The sequence below is a fragment of the Taudactylus pleione genome, unplaced genomic scaffold, assembly GCF_031769625.1.
Source record: "Taudactylus pleione unplaced genomic scaffold, aTauple2 ptg000109l, whole genome shotgun sequence".
Taxonomy (NCBI): Eukaryota; Metazoa; Chordata; class Amphibia; order Anura; family Myobatrachidae; genus Taudactylus; species Taudactylus pleione.
Genome location: NW_028284511.1, coordinates 1,294,747 through 1,304,046, shown reverse-complemented (window position 1 = coordinate 1,304,046; position 9,300 = coordinate 1,294,747).

The following is a 9,300-nucleotide window of genomic DNA, read 5'->3' as shown; positions in this document are numbered from 1 at the left end:
TATACAAAGGTGCAGCAGATACATATACTGTATGAACCCGAGTGTACATGTGGGCATTATACAAAGGTGCAGCAGATACATATACTGTATGAACCCGAGTGTACATGTGGATATAATTCTAAGGTGCAGCAGTATATAGTGCTGGAAATTTGGTGTGTTTTAATCAGGGATGTGCAGAAAAGGTAGTGAGGGGAGGCAGTGCCTCACCTGCCATACATTTGTTACTCCAGAGTTTTGACTATAAAAATTATTAGAGTAATACAAAGAAGATATTTATAATATTTTCTTTACATTTTTCTTATACTTTTTATAGTAAAAACTGTGGAGTATACCTAAGTGTGGCAGGAAAGGCTCTGCCTCACCTCACCACACATCACTGATCTACACCTGCACACAGGAGTGTATCTATAATGGGTGCAGAGTGTGCGGTGCACTGGGGCCCCCGGGTCTAGGGGGGCCCGCACCGCACACCCTGCACCCAGATTTTGTATTACTTACCTCTCCGAAGTCCCGCGTGGGGTCTCCCAGCGCTGTTCAAACGGTGAAAAATGACTGCCGCGGTCAATTTTCCAGCGTTTTGCGCATGCGCTGTGCGGAGATCACCGGGAAAATGGCGGCCGCCCCATTTCCCCAACAATCTGTGCATACGCAATAAACCCTGGCCACACTCTAGTGCCCAGAGACTATTGATTCTGTGCTGGCCGGCTAGCCGCGTCAGTCAGCTGCCGGCCAGCTGAGTGAGAGGAGGGGGCCCGTGTCGGGGGATGCACACGGGCCTCCTCCTCTCTAAAGACGCCCCTGTCTGTACACATACATAAATTCCAACAATTACATGAAAAACCCATCAGTGTTAGCTTGCTTGATCTCAGTAAGGGTCCCTATTGTGGAAGTGGTATCTCCAGGCTAGCTGTAGTTCCATCAGAAAACATTGGACATGATTCAGATATGTACTCTAATGCACGGGTTCTCAAACTCGGTCCTCAGGAATCCAAACAGTGCATGTTTTCCAGGTCTCCTAACATAATCACAAGTGAAATAATTAGCTCCACCTGTGGATCTTTTAAAATGTATCAGTGAGTAATGAATACACCTGCTGGGTGACCTGGAAAACGTGACCTGTGTGGGGTTCTGAGGACCGAGTTTGAGAACCACTGCTCTAATGCAATCACAGCTGGCAGCTGCAATCCCGTAAGCAACTGCTGTGTGAAAATAAGCTAATGCATGAATTGAGGCTCCCACAGGCGGCTTCGTAGATCCAAGCAAGTGCATACAAACACGCACAGTGTTCGCAAATACGCGCTATAGTGCGTATTTTACCCATAAATGAAGACCGGGGACCCACTTTTTTTAAAGTGGGCGGGTCCCCGGGGACGCACTCTGCTGCTGGCCCAATCCCCTCGATCATGATTTGATGTCTCCGGCTGCTACAGGGAAAACTACCCGGCGTGGAGACTGTTCCTGGCGGGCCCCCGGCGTGGAGACTGTTCCATGCGGGCCCCCGGCATGGAGACTGGTCCCGGCGGGTCCCTGGCCCGAAGACTGTGCCTGGTCGGAGGAACACCGGGCCTCAAGACTGCGCCTCGCCCTGACGTGAACACTCCAGCTTCAAAACTAACACCCCAGCTCCAGTCTTGAAGATTGCACTCCTGTCACCGGTAATTGTAAATAGGGGTGGTGCAGTAGCGGGTGGGGGTAGGTGCGGTAGCGGGCAGGGGTAGGTGCGGTAGCGGTATGTGCAGTAGTGGGTGGGGGTAGGTGCGGTAGCGGGTAGGGGTAGGTGCGGTATGTGCAGTAGTGAGTGGGGTATGTGCAGTACCGGGTAAGAGTGGTAGCGGGTGGGGGTATGTGCAGTAGTGGGTAGGAGCGGTAGCGGGTGGGGGTATGTGCAGTAGCGGATGGGGTTATGTGCAGTAGCGGATGGGGTTATGTGCAGTAGCGGGTATGGGTATGTGCAGTAGCGGGTAGGGGTATGTGCAGCAGTGGGTAGGGGTAGGAGCGGTAACGGATGGGGATATGTGCAGTAGCAGGTAGGGTTATGTGCAGTAGTGAGTGGGGTATGTGCAGTACCGGGTAGGAGCGGTAGCGGGTGGGGTTATGTGCAGTAGCGGATGGGGTTATGTGCAGTAGCGGGTAGGGGTATGTGCAGTAGCAGGTAGGTGCAGTGGTGGGTAGGGGTAGGTGTGGTAGCGAGTGGTTGTCAGTACAGAGCGGTAGCGTGGTAGGGGTTCGGTTGCTTACTTATGAATACTGAAGTTACTGTAGTGCGGTGCTTGTAATACAAACGGGGGGACTAGCCATGGCGTTACTGAAAAGAATTCAAGGAGAGCTGCTGAAAAAAAATTTTTTTTTTTTTTTTTTTTTTTTTTTTAAAGCTGCTGCCACTCCCCCGTATTAATGCCCAGTCACGTGGCCTGCTGGTGGTGGTGGTGGTGGAAGACAACTGCAATGCTGCACCTATAAAAACATTACAAAACTATTTAGCATTCATTATATTTTTCTGTTTAAGTTGTTAGATTTTCCTAAAACTTTAATTCTGATGGGACCCAGAAAAGGTCAGGTAGGACCCCAATTTAGTAAAGTGGGGGGTCCCCGGGACCCACAATTTTTTTTGCTCACGCGATCACTGACGCAGCAGTGGACACGGGGCCTTATTCAGACCTGCTCGCGAGCGCACAGCGCTCGTAAGCGGGTCGATGGTCCCCGACTGCACATGCGCCGCCTCCGGCGTGCACATGCGCGAGACCCGTACTGTGACGGCACCTCCATCACAACGGGTCTCACTACAAGACGGGGCTACTGTCAATGTTGATTGACTATACCTGGCCGCAAGCACTGCGATCACTTCAGTGTGAAATACAACCAGGTGACGTGTACGATGACGCTGCCTGTTAATTATGCACGCCTATGAAACGGCGTTGAAACACACATGCACGCCTGCGTTCGTACCTCCACTCCCCCGTTTCTAGTGGCCTGCCCCAGTTACCATCCACAAACGGCCTCTTCTGTCACTCATTCAACTGGGCTGTCTATGCTGGTTGAGCAAGAGCTTCCCGATCTGTCGCAGTGGTTCGCGCACGCACATTGTGATGCATACACATGTGCAGAATGCAAATATCGGCCAGCTACGAGCGACCGCATCCTAGGGAGCAGGTCTGAATCAGGTCCTTAGTCTAAAGGTGCATACACACGTAACGATTTTGTAACCAACGATTTTCTGTCAGATTATCTGTTAGATTTTCCCTTGAAAAAGTGTAATGAACGATTTTTACAATGATGAACGAAAAATGTTCCTTCCCTTAATGAAAATCGCTATGTTGGACAGTCTGAAATGGACAATGAACTACAAACGGGAGCGCGCTTGAACGATTATCGGTCATCGTTATAACTCAGAAACCGAACGATTTTTTGAGCGATTGAACGATAACGACGTCGTTAACGACAAATCGTTCAAAAAATTGTTACGTGTTCCACCTTTACTGTTTAGTTAATTCCTGTGAATTCCTTGTTGTTTCTTTCCCTTCAATCAGGTTTATGCAGTCCAGCAATTTTTTTTTCATTGAAGCCACATAATGGCAATGGTTCACCACCATTCATCTCTCTAGTGGAATTATCATGTAGTATTGACCATTGGTCATTTCACTGCACCCATGTTACATTTGAATGGAATTTATTATATTATGTTTCTGCTACTGTTAATAACTCTTTATGCTATGCTGCTGTTATCCTTCTGCTCTCCTTCCTCTATTCTCCTCCTTCTTCTTCCCTTTAGAGATCTGTTTGCCTTTGTTTCCAGCTGACCCTACAGGGTCTGGATCAGTGCTTGTTTGCCTTATTCTTTCCCATCCAAGTGCCTACCCCCATAATAGCCACTTGTATCTCATCCTTCCAAACACCAAACAGCTTAATATCCCGGAAAATAGATCAAAACTGCTTTGTCTGCTATGGGCAGGTAATGTTATCATGTTCTTCTTTTTGGAAGAAAACCTTTTTAAAAAGAAACGTCGCCCTTGAGTTATTGTTGAGATATTTTCCACAGAGCATTTGTAATGATAATCATATTTCCAAATCCAAGGCTGTTGCTATCTTATTTGTTAGTCATATTTCTTCTGTCAGATGATGGCCGGGGTGTGTTAGTTAAGTGTATGATTTTTGGTCATGTGTTTACGTTTGTAGATCTGTACTGTATGCAGGGCCGGAATATAGGCAGGGCGATAGGGGCGCTCGTCCCTGGGCCCCCACACATAGGGGGCCCCCACACCCTGTCCCCTGCCACTACTGAGACCGGCAGAGTACAGCATTTAGCTGTCTCCGCTGCGGTCCTCTGTCACTTAAGCCGGGCAGCGCTCGCTGAGCACTTGGGCTCAGAGCGCAGCGCTGCTCCGACGGGCAGGCAGGCTGTGGAGTGGGGCTGTTCAGCAATGCCGGCGTGACGTCAGAGGTCGTGCTGCGCAGCCTCATGCCAGCCCACCCCCTCAACAGCCGCGTCTGGACTGGAGCCCGCGGAGGTGAATTGAAGACAGGAGTTGCAGGCGCTGCCTTGGCTCACTGGCTGCTGCTGTGATATTGCCTCGGCCCGGACGGTGAGTTAATTAATGTTTTTTTCTTAAAGTGTGGTGTTGCTGGTGGGCTGGTTGTGGGGTTGGGGGGGGGCACTGTGTGTGTGTGTGCACACATACATATTCGGATCACTGTTAGGGGGCCCCACAAGTTTGTTGCCCAGGGGCCCCCGCAGACCTTAATCCGGCCCTGACTGTATGTTCCTAACCAGAGCCAACCATCTTATCTAGCAAATATACAAAAACAGATTGGATCTCTTCTGATTGCAAGTGGAGACATAAATTGGATCTTTGGTTCCACTCTTGTCTCTTCTAACAATGGGCCTGATTCATTACGGATCGCAACTGCGATCGCGGCTTTTGATTATGCACGTAGTCTCACAGTGATGATATACTAATCCATTGTGATCGCTATGCCGTCCCAGCACTACATAAGGACGCCCACCTTACCTTACACACATCCGTAATACTTAGCAAGACTGCGAAACCATCGGTACCATCGAGTACAATTGGAGCCTCACGCACACTTGCACAAGGTCTGACCTTACTCAGAAATTGCTCAACTTCCTGTACGCAGTGAGAGCTCAGGCTGTGTATGGTATGGCAGTGGATAATTTATGCACGCCCCTGCAGTGGAGTTGAAATGTACTGACACGCCTGCGTTTCGCCAACCACACCCCCTTCACCACCCTCAAACGGTACTTCCTGTCAATCACTCTGTGATGGGTCTGCGTTGTCTCTGCGATCGCAGTCCCGATCGCAGTGGACAGTTTGCGCATGCTCATTGCGATACATGCGCAGAGCGCAACAATCGTCCGATAGCATTCCTTATCGCAGTTGTGATCCTTGCTGAATCAGGCCAAATGTCCCTAGACTCTGCTGCAGGGACTACAGGAAGGTAAGGTATGCCCTACAAGATCACCAGCTGGCTGACTCCTGGAGACACCAAGATGCTTATAATAGAGATTACTTGTATTACTCTCACATTTATGATACCTACATTTGGATTGATTATTTAATTATCAGTCCCTTACTGAAATATAATAATTGGACATGTGACTGTTTCAGATCATGTGCCTATTTTTCTAACTATACATCTGTGTAACATCTCCCTTAAGCACTAGAGAACTGGTGACTCAATGCCTTCTGCAAGACATGTACCCTGTGTAACAGCTAGCTGCTGTCACAAACCGGGGTCGTAGTCTGTCTTATTTGATTCCACACTGTCATATTCAGGTGGGCTGTATCTATCCTGGTCTTCTGCAGAATTCCTGCTCTCCTGTTTTAATTTTCTGGACTACAAGGGTGCCGCCATGTTGGTTGCAGTCACGTGACTTATCCTTCCAGTCAGATTCTGAATGCTGTGCTCACATGATCTCTGCATCCAATGACAGCCTGGAGTGCCCTATTTAAACCTGCACTTGAGACTCAGCCAGTGTCGGAACAACTCACTTCTTAGTGGATGTGATCTCTCACCTCCGGTGATCTGCCTGTATTCAGCATTTCTGAAACCTGCTTGTATCCAGCAGTACCTCAGGACCTGTCTGACTTAAGTGCTCCTGTATTCAGCCCTGTGACTGCACTCCTATATTTTAGATTGAATTCTGTACCTCTTTCCCCTGCCTGTACTCAGCACTCTGGAATACAGCCAGTATCACTGTCACTGCCAGTGTCAGCGCTCCTGTTATCTACCTGAGTTCAGTGCCTCTGTCACCTGCCTGTGACCAGCACTCTAGTTACCAGCCTGAGTGTTCAGCAGCACTACTAAAATCTACCTCCTACTATAGTCTGTGCTCACTTTATTGTGTGTGTGTTCCCTGACTCCCGGTCATTCTGTGCAGTTACCTGTACTCAGTGCCTCCATCTCCAGCCATTGTCAGTGCTCCTGTTAAGCAGCTGGATTCCAGTATCTTTGTCATCAGCCTGTATTCTTAAACCCTGCTCTAGACTATAGTCCTGTCTGCAGCCATTACTACTTTAACCTGCTCAATTACCAAGTTACCTGCCAGTTCTCAGCAACTCCAGCTTGTTTCATAACACTTCTAGTTTTGTCATCTCACCTACTCATTGCCTGGGGTTCAGGCCTGGAGTTGATTTCCTCTTACTAGATTCGAGGGACTGGCTGGTAGGTTCCAGTCCCCTGTTTCAGTAGCCATTATGGTCCAGAGAGTAATCCCCACTTGTTGCTTCAAATAGGTCTATGCGCAGAATTCCTATCAAACCTTCCAGGTTTCAATTCACCATGTGAATCCAGCCTGAGGGTCCTGCCTCAGATCTGAAACCCTAACAGCTGACACCTTAGATGAGTACATCTTTCTCAATGTCAAATAAATTACCTCGAAAACTATAGTGTAGTAGAACTGTAAATCGGTGTATTTAACTAGGTTCATTCATTAAAAAACAAAAGTCCACTAGAATATACGCTGTCCTCTTTAAAATAAGAACACTGGAATCTGTCTGCTCAAAACCATACAGAACTTGTGAAGCTAGGTCTGCACTGAACAAAGTGATAGATCCAGTATTAAATTATCATCCAATAAGTGTCAGAATAGATATTACCATTGGGGCAATAAACCAGGGAAGCTGTTAGCTAGGGCTCTCAGGGCACAACTCTCCCTGACTTTCATGCATTTAGTTGAAGATGGGTGTGGTACTGCTAGTCACACCACAGAGGAGATAGCCAGCGACTACCATGCATATTATTCAAACCTCTATATCCAATCTATAAGACTCTCCTTAGAATAAACAATTCAGCTTATCTAGAATTGGTTACTTTCATCAAACTGCCAAAGGCAATGGTTCATGCTCTGGATCTACCATACGCTCTACAGGAATTAGACCTGACCTTAACTTCCTACTCACGCAGTAAGACTATGGGCCCTAATGTTTTTTTTGTTACATATATACAATGTTTAAAGAGCTAATAACCACTCTCTTTTTACAAGCTTTTAATGATATATCAGGCACCTCTTATGTTTCTGTCCAATTCATGGATGCACACTTAATGTCCCAATGAAGGTTAAGGAAGTTGCCCTGTACACCAGTTATTGCCCATTCTATTTGTTAAATGTGGGTGTCGAAGTCGAATAATTGCATGCGACCACAATTCAACTGTTATCGAACGATTTGGTTGCCCGCTGTTCGATTTATGTTGGTACAATCCATGAAGCAGTATTGCGTGCGCACGCATCCAGTGTGCGCACATATCCACACATTCGCACAACACTAAATAGCGAATAATATACAACACTCTCACACTGACAAACATCAATATTCATGCAGGGTTTAGTTAGCAATAAGAAACAGCTTCTGTATACATGTCTGAGAAAAGTATACTGTGAGTGTTTTACATATAAATTGAGAAGCCCCGCATACAGACAAGTATGGCTGTGGCAATTGAAATACAACCCAGACACTGACATGCACAATTGAATTTGTCTGAATGAGAAACAATGGTCGGAGGTTTGCTTAAGAAGTACTGACAAGTGTATTCTAAATAGGCAGAGGAAAACCTTCGAATTAGCTATCAGATGAAGTGGCAACGGCAGTCAGCTGGAGGTCTCCACCCTGCTTGAAAGTGAACCTAGCTGCTTGTAACACCTTGCACTGTAGTTTTAAAATATGTTAGAAAGGGATAATATATATATTAAATCCATCATAAATACACTGAATTGCATAACACACACACATAGACTTACATGCATAACACACACACATAGACTTACATGCATACATACATTAAATAAAACATATAAATATACAAGCACAGTTGCGAGGTTTATCAAAGCACAAAACACATAAACGCACCACACATATTAGCGAAACTCTGCAATATTCTTACACTTACACATTGCACACTTACATATAAAGGTTCCCTAGCATTAAGGTTAATATTCAAGGTTTATTCATTATTAAGTATGTAATAAAGCGACTGTATTTAAGATCTCAGGTTTAGTACATGATAAACAGACCGTGTTTGGTGCTATTCTAATCTAAACCACTGTGTATTTGCAGACTTCCGGTTCCACCAGAGAGGAAATCGCAACATGTGTCTGGGATTATGGATCATAGAGAGATAGGCATTAAAATGTACTCTGTAATGCAGCCAGTTTAGACTTGTTCTTCAGTGGGAAAATGGACACAAAGAGCTGTTGGAGGCTGGACTGTGATCATACAAACTGACCTATGAACTGCATCGTAACAGGAGAACCAGGAAGAAGAACCAATAGGATTATGCCAACTTCTTCTATTGTATTGCCTATCTCTGCAAGGATTTATATGCAAGCTCCCTGAACCTGCTAGGCAGTCATATTTTCTTTCCTATTGACAGAGGTTTCATAATTGACGCCGGGAATCTGGATTCAGAGCGCCTGCGTAATGTATTGACTGTACCTTGTTTATGTATAATCTTTTGCACTAATTGTATTTAGATCACAGCGTGTAGCTATCTGCTTTTTGGTGAATAATATCTTTTTGTGCTTCGGAACCATAATCCGAGTCTGGAAAGCAATTATTTCTTGTGCAACCCATAATGCCATTTAGCGACATTTAGAGTGTATAGATAGGTAGGAATCAATAGTGGGCATCATATTATTTTTTAATTGATAGCAAACCACCTCAAATAGGCTCTTCTGGACATGATCTTATTGGATGAAGTTGGCTTATTCCCTGGCAGTGAGATCTGGAATGAAATGAAAAGATAATATGTCTAATTTACCATATCAATATATCTACACATTCTGCA